We start from the raw sequence: 13,477 nt of genomic DNA, 5'->3' as shown, positions 1-13,477 counted from the left end.
TTTCGTTCCCTCAATCTCTTCTCCATTAAATAAATAAAACAGTTCCACAACCATTTTTGGTCCTCAATAGATCATTTATTCTCCTCTCAAATTGTTCCATGCTCAATGAGACCATGGATGATGACTCCTTGACTCCTAAAACACTATCCTCGATGCCCTGGGTTGATACTACTCTCAGCTGCAAGGATCTCTGCCCAAGCCCCCCAGAAGGGACTTGTCATTCAAAAAGTACTACCAATTCTTATGAAAAACATGAAAGGTTGGCCTCATAGTGAAGTATAAAGAAAAGTGGGCATCAGGAACAGCCCCGTCATTAGAGCCTTAGACCAAGCTCGACCTAAAGGTTCTTATCTGTGAAATGTGGAGCATGGCAGGCTAAATAATGTCCTTTCAAGTATATTTATGTCCTAATCCCTGAAATCTATTAATATTACTGTTTATGGTAAAGGGACCTTGTAGCTGTGATTAGGTTAAAGAACTTGAGATAATGGGATTATCCTGATTATCTAGATGGATCCAAGGTAATCACAATTGTCCTTAAAAGAGGGACTGAGAAGGAAGGGTCAGAGGAGAAAGTAAGGTGATAAAGGAAGTAGGGATTGATGTAATTCAATCTGAAGATGGAGAAAGTGCTTACAAACCTGTGAATACAGGGACCAACCAGAAGTTGGAAAAAGGTGAACAAATGGAATCTCTCCTCACACCCTCTAGAAAGAAGCAGCCTTGTGGCTAACTTGACTATAGCCCAGTGAACAGTTTTCAGATTTCTGACCTATAGAACTGGACATGAGTAACTTGTGTTGTTTTTAAGCCACTAATGTTGTGATAATTTGTTACAGCAGCAGTAAGAATCTAATACAAAGTTGTACTAGGTGACTCATATGGCTCTTTCTAAACTCTAATTGCTACTTCATAGCCATGACCTACAGTTAAATGAGCCCAACTTTGCAATATTTGAGTGCCTTACTTGACCTTATTAAAAAGAATATTATTTGATAAAACTGTTAATCAGATATTGTTTGTTCTACAGAGCAAGAAAGGCAACTTAAATAAAGGCAATTAGGGGCCTCCCTGGTGGCACAAGGGGTTAAGACGCAACCTATGAAGCTATTTGCAGCCACTGTAGAATGAGTTCAATCCCCAGCCAGGGAGGTGACCCACATGGTGCAGCAGACCTCTCCTAACTCACCCACTGCTCCCCTCAGCAGTGTATTTCAGTCAATCTGCCTGTTGTGCTCCTCACTCTGTCTCTGGTGAATACTCTCACTCCCCACACCTCTGGCCTGAACCCCAGTTCTTGCATACATAAATAAATAAATCTTTAAAAAAATACAAAGGCAGTTGAAGAGACCCTGCAGTTCCTGTGAGAAATAGTCAGAAAAGAGCACTAACCGTCCACCTTAATCTAACTCCAAACTACCTTTCTGAAGTCCTTTCTCACTGCCCATTAGTCTTCGCACCACTTCCCAACAAGTCCTCTGTGTCCTAATTTCTTTGTCAGTGTACCATAAAAAATGCTTTTCTTCCCAATCTTCTCAAAACTCAAGCAAGGTCTTCTCAAAACCTTTCCATGACCACCCAGGTCACTTTTAATTTTTTTTTCCCCTTTGTTTCCCCTTCTATAATTTGTTCTACCTCTATTTGGTCTTTCAATTCATTTTCTTTTTGGTGATTACACCTCTGCTTCTCCACTAGACAGAAGGAACTTTGAGGACAGTGACTGTGGTTTATTCATCTGGGTGTTGCTTAAGTACTTGAACCAGTGCCTAAATGTAGAAGATGTTCAATGTTTTCTTGAATTAAGGTCACAGAGGACAAGAGTTATAGAACCAATGATCATTTCTTATCATAAATGTACATATTAATGCAAAATTGACACAAGAAGCATTCCAAAGGAATGTGTATTTATAAGTATTCCATAAACTGACTCCCTATTTTCCAGTGTTTTACTTCAGTGTAAACTTCCTGAGATTATCCTTGCTCTGGCAAACCATGGACAAGTAGGAAAAATTTAAACAAATCTTACTTGCACAATTTTTTTTCCAGTAAAAAGATCAAAAGTTAACTTTGGAGCCAGTGAAAGAGTAAAGAGTTTGGTTAAAACATCATATGTTGCAATTTACAGGAAAAATATAATCCCTCCTGACTTACTTTCACCCCCAAATTCCTTCTAGTCTTTGAAATTTAGGATTAGGTTCATTTTAAGAACTTAAAAACTATTTAAAAATGTCAGAATTAATCACTGATAATACCACTTTACCCTCTTGTTCCAACCAAATCATAATTAAGTAAAGCTTTTCATGGCCTGAACAGTAAAGGTAATTTATTCTGCCTGCTTAATATTAAACCATATTCCAGGATGGATTTCATGATGGATAATCAAAAAGTAAAATTAGCTTTACTACAGAAATCCCTTCTGGTGGTAACATGCCTGTCACTTTACTCATGCCCTTAATCATAGTTGGTTTTTATGCCAAACCTTTCATTTGAATAACTAAGGGAGCTTAACTCTTAAATCCTCAGTATACCAAAAGGAGATAAGTAGATTGGACCAAGGTGCCTATTACTGTTATTTTTCAGCCAGGTCAGTAAACTCAAAGGTCATATAATCATAGCATGTCTGTGAAAAGACCACAAAGAGAGTGAAGGTAACGTATGCCCAGTCTTGTTTTATTATCACTTGCCCAATCTAACACTTTCAACCCTGACTTGTTTGAACAGAGGTGTATGAATTGACATATATTGGATTCAATTGGCAGGGATCCTAGAGGAGTTCCTACATAATAGCTGTTTAGAATTAGCAGTACTATAAATGATTTTTATCTTTATAAACAGCAAACAATACTGGTTCTTTAAAAAAGAAAAATCTTCTCAGCCCTCCGACTGTAAAAGAACACTGATGGTGTGCTACTATCTGCAAGTATAAGCAAACTTCCCAGACTAAACCCAGGTCACCCACACATGCCAATATCTTCATTCATTTTTGGTTCTTTGGGGACATAACAATTCTTTGTATTGTTTTCCAGTCTTCAGTGTAAACTATGTTTTCTCATCTTTCAGACACAGGTCAGGACAATACAACCTCAAAGCTGAGATTTAGGATGAGTGCTCTTACTGCTGCTCCCAGTTTCCAATAAAGGAAATGTGATGGTGTTGCAGTCAAATATTTTTGGAAAAAGGCCTTAGGGGAAGAGGTCTTTGCTCCAAAAAAGAGCTGGTAGCTAAAGCAGGACAGAACAAAAAGTGTCTGGTTCAGAAAATTTAGCCAATTCAGTGATTTAATGGAATACAAATTATAGCTATTGCCTGCCAAGAAAAAATAATTCAGCACTGAGTTGTGTGTGTGTGTGTGTATATATATATGTATATTTCCAATAAAAATATATGGATTCTGGATTTGTTAACTATCCTATTGTTCTCTAGTACCTTAGAAGGTAAATTTAAAGCAAGATTCATTTTGTATATTTTGAGAATGGAAAGACCCAGAGCAGGGATAACAAATTTCCAGACTAGAATTGGTTCTTGGCAGAATTCCAACTGGCCATCAACTGATTTTCTAAAATTAAGCGTTCCTTGCTTCTATTCCTAATTATCTTGATGAATCAAATTTGGGAGAAAACAAGCATGTCATCTCAGACTTCATAATAACGGGTGTAGTCAGACAAGTAATTTACAACAGGAAGTATATCTCTTACATGTATTGTTTCATAAAAAGCACAAGCTGAAGTCAGACTAATGCAAGTTGAAATTTTTTATTATGTCATTTAGTCTATCCACCCTAGGCAAGGAATTTAAAATCTAAAGTCTTAGTCTCCTCATCGATAAAATAATAGTTCTTCTTTATAATGCTAAATAAGATTAAAAATGTCATCAAGTCCCAACCTAGGCATTCCAAAAGTGGCAGTTCTTGTTAGGAGTCATGAGCAAAGTCACATTGTTTACATAATACACATATAAATTATCCTTTATAATGGTTTAAACTCCTCGAGAGTGGGTTCTATTATTACTTCCCCCCACGTCTCTTCTTAAAGCTGTCAGACCTCATATCAGGTAGGCACTAAATAAATGTTTGCTAATTTGACTTAAATATACATTTCCTTCAAAACAAATTATACCAGCTTTTCTTCAGAGTTTCCATTTCCCATGCTTTAGTTTAAATTTCACTGATGTCATTTGAAATAGTTTGCCACTAAATGACAGACAGTTGAAGAAAAGGGAGCATATAATTTTTAAAAAGCAAAATAAAATAACAAAAAAAATCCAAAAAAACCCAAAAAAACAAAATGAGCCTCAACAGAAGATAAAAGAAGGTGACCCTAAGGCAGGAGAGGCTATCTTGAGAAGCCTGGTCACGTCTGTCTATGACACAGTGTAGACAAGGAATGTCAGGTAACAGAGGAAGACACAAGGAATGGGAACAGCCACCCTGGGGAGTGGTGAGTGAAGCAGGTCGATTTCAAGCTCAATTCTGAGGTAGACATAACCACAGGAGGTCTCTGTCTGATGATGGTTAGACATAGGATTTTTTAGCTTTATAAAGGTGCCAAAAGCAATATGCTTTCAATAGAATCCTACTTCAGTCCTGAAATTTGATCTTTTCTGAGGCTATTGATAGGCAGACAGTGAGCTGCAGCTCCCAGCAAGCCTTGTGACCATGAAAGTAAGCAAATCACTCCATTTTTCACTTTCAGTGGAAGTATTCAATAAATTACAAGAAATATTTAACACTTTATTACAAAGAAGACTTTGTAATACATAGTCTTGCCCTAATGTTGGCTAAGGTAAGTGTTGTGAGCATGTTTGAGATAGACCAGGCTAAGCAATGATATTGGGTAGGCTTAGTGTATTAAATGCATTTTTGATTTAAGATATTTTCAATTTATGATGGGTACACTGGAAAATAACCCCATCATTAGTTAATGAAGATCTGTATTCAGTGGCAGAATTGGGGTCAGAGCCAAGATTGTCATATTTTCACACCAATGGCACAGACAAAAGATCATCATCCACTGTATTCTAAGCTCTCCACCAGGCTGTGTCCAGCTGGGAGCTTTGGCAAGTTCCTTAGCCCCTCTTTATCTGTTTTTGTATCTTAAAATGGAAAGGATTAGATGAGTTCCCAAGTCCTTTCCATTATTGGTAGTCTATGCACATATGTTTCTATAAAGTATTACTTCATTCTCTGGATTGTGAAACCTACATGTTTGATAGTGCTTGAAACCTTACCAACAGTGTTTGCAGTTACCACTCCATTTAACCTTCACAACTACTTTAAGTCATGCATTCTCATCACCCATTTTACATAGGAGGGAACTGAATTTATCATGATCCTAAATATTCAAATTTCAGGATATAATTAATAACTACTAATATACATAGCTGAAATACACAAGTGCTTAAAAAGCTGGAGCTGTAGGAAAAGCTGGAAATGTTTGTTTGAGAAAAAAGCTAAATCTACTCCAATTCCACAAAGGTTTCTCCAACACCTGTACTTCCCAACTCTGCAACATATCCAAAGAGGGCAAAGTCCATGCCTTAGAGAAAATGAAAGTATACTCACGCAGATGAAGCTGTAATTTCTACCACTACAGATAACAGGTGCACATATGGAACAACTCCAGGTACTTGACACAACATTTTATTTCATTCTCATGGAAACCCTGCAAAATTATTCTTATTTTAAAGATAAGGAGACTGAGACTCAACAAAGGAGGTAATATATCTGAACCACACAATCCAAGAGGCATAATCACAGCTGAGGTTCCACCTACCTTCTTTCAGTGTCTGAACTTACTTACCTTTTTATACAATGCACATCCAATAGCTATAATGCAATGCAATGCAATGCAATATAACATAACACAACACTACATACAATAATACAATGCAATATGAAAATATGCTTAGTGTCTGCACAAAAATCTAAAAAGTGTCCAAAGAGAAAGAAATAGTAGCTGGTTGGCTTGTTGGGATGAGGATAACTTTTATAAAAATGAAGCATTTGAAACAGGCCTGAAAAAGTCAGTGGAGATGGAGTGAGATGATAAAACCTCTAAACCATGGCCTGAAATGTACCTGAGATCATAAATTACATTCTTCCCTCAAACTTTAGAGACATAAAAATTAGTATCATTCTTCATGCTAATTAAGTTACCCTGAGAGAGTCTGCAAAACCTTTTCATCTTTACTGATAACTATACAAAGAAAATGAACTAGAATTGTTAGGAGGGTTTTAAAGTTAGAATGCATGTCTTATCATTAAAGAATGGTTTGGATATGAGTGTCTTAAGAAAGAAGGAGTCCCAGTAACTGGAGGATCTAATTCAGCTGTTTCCTTTTAAGATCATGCTGTGAGCAGATTAGAATAAAAACTGTAGGATTCAATCTTTGAATATATGCTTAATGAAGTCTTGCAGGCAAATACAAGAAATACTAACCTATCATATCTTTTTATTTTACCATATGCTGTGCAACCAGGAAGTAAAATATAATTCATATTTTTAGGTATGAATAATTACATAAAGATACTACTCAAACAACAACAACAAACCTACAGCAATTCATAACAATTAGATTCTTTTTTCAAATACTCTCAAGGTTACATGCATTCTTACAAACATATACAAGAAGATTATGAACACCTCTCTTGGTCTTAAGGGTTGAATAAAATTTAACTTAAAGAACCCTACATATACCGTCCATGTCTCTTTAAAATCAGACCAAGAACAACGTTATCAATTATTCTAAAATGATATCCACAGGGCTGCAAAGAAGCCAGTCTAGATAGAAAGGGCAATGTTCACACTGATAGTTGGAAGAGGGAATGATGACATGGGCTTTGCCAGACAGGAGAGAAGATTTAGATTAGTATCAGGGAAAATGTTCTTGCCAAATTAAATTGAAATTCATATAAGAATACAGATCTTGGAAGGGATGCTGATAACAAGATGCCACATTAAGGTGGGGTTGCATTCCTGTGGGTTCCTCAAGCCTCTAGTCATTGAGATATTTATAGTGCTATTGGTGTGGTCTGAATAGATATGTCTCCCCAACATTCTCATGTTAAAATCCGATGTCCAATATGCTGTAGCAGGTGAGGGCTTTGAGATGTGATTAAGTAAAAAGGATTGAACCCACAAGATGGAATTAGTGTTCCATAAAAGAGACCCCACAGAGCTCCCTCTTCCCTTGCACCATCTGATGACATAGGAAAAGTCAACCATCTATAACCCAGAAGAGGGTCTTCACCAGAAATGGACTGTGCTTCCACCAGAAATCTCAGACTTCTAATTTCCAGAAATAAATTTCTGTTGTTTATAAGCCAATCAAACTGTGATGTTTTGTTATATCATCCAGAATTGACTAAGACAGTTATAGAACATCTAAGTTAAGATCTGTATCTCAAAAGCCAAAAGTTAAAGTACAATAAGTGTTCATGTCTACTGGAAAATGCATAATAAATAATCATCTGTTTAGGTTAACATCAGTGTGCAGGACAAAGAAATTAATGTGTCTGAAGTCCACTCTGCCCACTTCCACTCTGTCCTCTGGACAATAAGTGGGTTGGTCAATTCATCCACAACTATTTTCTCCTGACATATGAAGATGACGAGTCTAGTTACCTCAACTAGGAATATCTTCCTTGTGGTGGCCCAGAATTTCCTGGAGTACATCAATAATCCCTGGTAGATGCAAACTTACTTCCCCTTCTGCCACTGGGACTATGGGAACTATTCAGTTACCCTACTCCATGGCCCTCAGACCCACATTTTGAACTGGGCCGGGAGCAGCCGAGAAGCACTAGGGTCATTCCTTCTGCACACACTGCAGCCAGCCATGGACCAGAGGCTTTGGGCCTCCTCCCCTTACTCAGAAGTACTGAAAAGAGAGGCTCTCCTTCCTCTCTGCACCCCCCTACTTGCTTTCCCCACAAAAGGAGTGGCTAGTCTGACAGCTCAGAGAATGACATTTATTGGCACATGTTTCCTTATGGAAAGTTTAATAAACATTTAAAGTGTTCTCTTCCTCTTTTATTTTCTGTGATCATCAGGTCCTCAAGTAGAGTCACAACAGCCGGGAAGACTCCCTGCAGGCACTGAACATGACCTTTCTCTCCTTTTTTTCAATCTTTACTCTTGTGTCTGGGAAGGGAAGTTTGTACCTGTCCTTTGGTGTTTGTAATTCCCAGAGCATAGAAGAGGAAGTCCCAGTCTCTCCTCGGGTCGATGCTTTATTAGCTACCACAGTTTACCAGAAATAATGCACTTTAAGGAATATAGCATGCTTGTGCAGATAGTTAACAGGAACCTGAATTTCAACTTGACTGGACATCTGTCTGTGCATACTCTCCTAGCCAGAAACCCAGATACCCAGCCAGAGGGAAGAGGGAGTGGCCTCCTGAACCCTGAAGAGTCAAGTAGCTAAAGGAACTGAATCCAGGTGTTTCTCTACTGCAGGCAACCAGGTCTCAAGGTAACAGGAGAGGAACCAACACAAATTGTATCTACTTGGATTCAGAAATCCTCAAATGCCCTTGCCACTGATAGTCTTGTGACCTTTTAATTTCTAGCAGCCCTTAAGTGGCCCCCATATTATGAAAACTCAATCAAATCTTACACAAGCATGTCCTTTGAACCCAAAACACTTTCTTATCCTTGTTCCTCTGTGAGTACACACTGCTTCTCCGAAACACTATTTTTCTCTTTTAAACAATGATAGACCAGGAGAACAAGGAGATAATGTTTGAAAACATTTATCCCACCAGCACCTTATATTTGAATTACACTTTGTTCCCAGGGAGTTTCATTATCGCTCGGCCATTCATTCATTATTATCTGCTGTTCCATCTCCAGTTGAGGGCACTATTTTAGCTGACCTTATCTTGGGGCAAAATTTTTAAAATGAAGAGAGGTTTTTTTCTTAGTAAACCCATTAATTTAGCATTAGAACCACTTTTCATACTATTCATGCAATTATATTCCTATACTTTAATCATAATAAATATAGGAAAATTGAAAAAATGCAAAACATATATGCTCCCCTTTGAAAGGTACATAGTAGCAATTAATATAATTGCTATTAAATGTAAAAAAAATTGTCATTAGAAATTTATAACTGAAAGAAAGGTCATGAATGAAATAGTTATTTCCATCTTACATGTAATGTATTTGGAATGAGCTCCACGTGTATAAATATTTAAAAATTTGAACCTGACAGATGAGATAAGGTAAATTTATTAATTTATCTAAAATAGGTTGGACTGATGACAAAGGATGATTATATCAAAACTTGTTCTATTCTTTGTTTCCAAAAAATGACAGAAGAAAAACCAGTCTTAAAGAGGTAAATGTCTGGGAATAAAGAAAAAGACAGATAGAGACTTCTGCAGAGAGATATTTTTTTTTAAAGATTTATTTATTTATGCATACAAGAACTGGGGTACAGGCCAGAGGTGTGGGGGGTAAGAGGATTCACAAGAGACAGAGTGGAGAGCAGAACAGGCAGCTTGACTGAAATACACTGCTAAGGGGAGCAGCGGGTAAGATAGGAGAGGTCTGCTGTGCCATGTGTGTTGCTCCCTAGGAGGCCAGGGGATCAAAATCGGTGCTGCAGTGGCTGTGGACAGCTTCACAGGTTGCGTCTTAACTTCTTGGGCCACCAGGGAGACCTGAGACATTTTTTTGAATGACAAAATTTCTTCTTTTAGTTCCACCAATTCTTGCTGTATTTTCTACGCAATTGGAGTATAAAACTTTTAAACTTAAATACCCATAGGAAATCCAGGGATAGTTGTCAAGCCAAGTTTAAAATTAATAGGAGCTTAGGTAAAAATTCAAAAAATTATGGATGCCAAAGTGTTTCCTTCTACAATTTTTACTAGTGACAATAACTAGGAAGCAGTGATTTGGAAGACATATCGGACATAGCCAGATTTGACTTTTAAAGGAATATCTCTGGCAACAAAACAAAAGATGAAATGGGATAGAGCATAGATGTGGAAATAACAGTTCATTACAAATGTCCCCAAGAGGGGACAAGGGACTACATTCAGAGCAGTCATGGAAATGAAGTGCAGAAGCCAAATCTGAGATTCATGTTAAGGCAACATTTTCAGGATTGGGTAGTGAAAAAATTGGACTAGAAGTGAGATAAAGGGAAGCATGAAGTTATTATTAACTGAGGAGACCAGGTGGTAGACACCACATATGTCAGGGTTTTTCTTTTTCTTCCCTTTGTACTTATTTATCACATCCCTCTAGGCTCTGATAGATTCCAGAGATATTGGGTTTTGTATAATCGGGTCAAGTACAATCTTGCTGGTAAGAGGGAATAAATCACTTGACTATTTAGAAACTGACAATTCCTAGCCCATGAATAAATTGCTTGTAGCAGTTGAAAAAGAGATTTAATAAATCATGTTCTGAGACTTAAAACTTAGTCTTCACTACCAACTAATGATTCCATTGTTTAACTGTGTCACTTATTATCTCATTAGTGCACAACACCTCCTACAAGTCTGCACTTCCCTAAGTGAAAGATATTATAGATTGGCTCATCTCATTACATTTTAGCTCCTCCATCCCTGTCTTTCTTCCTTCCCTCCATAGTAGATTCTACATCCCAGAGGCTGAAAGCCTACAGACCTAATGTCATTTCTCAGGTTTACTTACAGCTCTAGTTCCTCTCAAGCTCTAGTCTTCACCAAGAGACCTAACCATATAAGCCTTGGAAGCCAGAGGTGAACCTCACAATGTTAAGACCATTATGCCACTTCGGCTATTTCTAGTAGCTTCATTGTAGTGCGGGCATTTCATTTTGTTGTGCTTTCTGTATTAATCATTGCAGAGATATTGTTATCAGCAAAATTGTGTCCAGGGGGCCTCCCTGGTGGGGCAAGGGGTTAAGCACCGCACTATGAAGCTATTCTCAGCCTCTGCAGCACAAGTTCGATCCCCGGTCAGACAGGGAGCTACCCACATGGTGCAGGAGACCACTCCTATCTCGCCCACTGCTCCCCTCAGCAGTGTATTTCAGTCAGTCTGCCTGTTCTGTTCCCCACTCTGTCTCTGGTGAATCCTCTATGCCCCCACACCTCTGGCCTATACCCCAGTTCTTGTATGCAAAAATAAATAAATCTTTTAAAAAATTGTGCCTAAATTCTAACCCCTATATCTGTGAATGTGGCCTTATTTGGAAATAGGTTCATTGAAGATATCAAATTAAGATGAGGTCATGATGGTAGATGTAACTAAGGTAAGAAGGGAAAATTTGGAAGGGGGAGCAGGAAATTTGGGGGAACAGAAATGCACATAGGGAGAATACCAAGTGATCATAAAAGTAGAGATTGGAGTGATGTATCTACAAGCCAAGGAAGGTTGAAGATATTGCCACAAACCACCAGGAGAGAAACAAGGCACAGGTTTTCTCTCACACTTCCAGGAAGAGCCAACCCTGTTGATAACTTGCTCTCTAACTTCTAGCCTTCAGAACTATGAGGCAATACATTTCTGTTGTTTAAGACACCCAGTTTGTGATAATTTTTTTTTATATAGCAGTACTGAAAAATAGCACATGTTCCAAAATCTGGCCCCTAGCTTTTTAGGTGTTGAGAGGCAAGGAGTTGGGAGAGGTTAACATCCATCTTGACCATGCACATTTTGGCAGAGGTGCGTGTTCCTGAAGCTAGCAGTTATGTGTTTGTTTTTTATCTTTACTTCCATTATTATTTTAAACGTACCAGTTTCCTAGGCAGCCCAATTCAGTAGCTGGTGAAAACTCAGCCTAGAACCTGATTCTTCCCACTGCCTTCTTTGAACAAAGTCCTTTACTCTTAAACTAGGTCCAGTGGGTTTTGTTATCTACAAAATGTGTCTTGTGTTCCAACAAAAGGACACAACAGTGCTTTAAAATGTATCCATGATTCTAGTCTATAAAAAACAAATGAAAGTTCTGTTTTTTTTTTTCATTTGAGCCATACATAATGTGGATCTATATATAAATTAAAGCAAAGTGAAATTAAATAGCAGGTCCAATTAAAATTAGGCCACCAATCTCAAAAAAAAAAATCTATTCCCTTTAGAGATGTCTGTATTTGTAAGAAGAACTTGGCTTTAACTGAGTTGGTAAACTAGTTGTTTGTCCCTGTCTAGGTGAAATGGGGAAACCAGACAGACAGAAGAGTGGGTGACTGGGTAAGGATGGAATTTGTAAACACCAGCACAGACACTTTAAACTTTTTGGGTCAACTAGAATTTTTTGCAGTCTTACGGTTTTAGAAAGTTCCTTTGCAGACTCTATAGTATAAAACTTCTGAAAGAAATCACTCACTAAAACTAGCTCTCAGTCTTAAATAACTGGTAGTCAGCTTTTTAAACCATGTGAGTGATGTACCAGAATAAAACTCATAACAATATTATCAGTAATAGCAACAGTTTAGAATTGGTTAAAGAAAAACAGCCATAAGGCTTAATGAGTCTGGACCTTTTCCAATCCAAATGGATACAGTAAGTCTCAGCAAGGTTACATGATGTACTCAAAGCCAAGCAAGTAGTGGTTTGATTATTTGAAAGACAAATAACTCTTATGTAAGAAATAATTCTTTATATCAGCATCCTCAGAAAGCATGTTTAAAGAGTCAGTTGTATATTAAACTCTGATAGATATGCACAGAGAACTTGAGCAAAGTCCTGCTTATCTAATGCTGGATAACTGACTCAGATGGACAAATGAGCAAAGAACACCATATAGAGATTGTGTTGAGTCTTCAAGACCTACCCCAAATGCTATCTCTGCCACCAACCTTTCTAATCGCCCAGTACTTAGGTCTGCTTCTACACTTCAGGGCACTGCACTCATTTCTCCAGTAGGATATTTAGAAGATCATGTAACATGAACCTAGTGCCAACCACTGTTTCAAATGCTTTCCTCAAAACAGTCCTTGTGATAGGTGTTATTTATCTAAATGTATAGATTAAAACCTGAGGGACAGAAATGGCAGATAACTCTGCCACAATGAAGCAGGATTGAAACCAAAGTGGTCTGAACCCAAAGTTCATGCTCTAAACCCTACCCAACACCCAGTTAATCAAGTTAAGAATATAGGCATCCATGCCCAACCTTCTCTTCTATCCTACCTTGCAAGATTCTTGAGAACAGCTTTCTGGTTATCTGTTTTCCATGTGCCATTTAAAATAATGCCTACCGAAAACACAGAATTCAAATAAACGAACAAACAAGTAAAGAGGGCATCCGGGCATCTAGGATTAGGCAGCAAGAACACCATGCAGTGGCGATAATGGGGCTACAGAAGCACCATCCTTTCTCTTAGGTAACTGTATTCCCAAGTACTCCCTGCCTGCTACTTTGCTAAGAACACTCAGCTAAGTTTTGCTAACATGGATGAATTGTAAGGGAAAGAACTGACTGCAGGATCTCCATATGAGCTCTTGATGATATTAAGAAGTAGCTAGGTGACATT

The sequence above is a fragment of the Talpa europaea genome, assembly GCF_964194135.1.
Source record: "Talpa europaea genome assembly, chromosome: 2".
NCBI lineage: Eukaryota > Metazoa > Chordata > Mammalia > Eulipotyphla > Talpidae > Talpa > Talpa europaea.
This window is presented reverse-complemented; position numbering follows the sequence as displayed.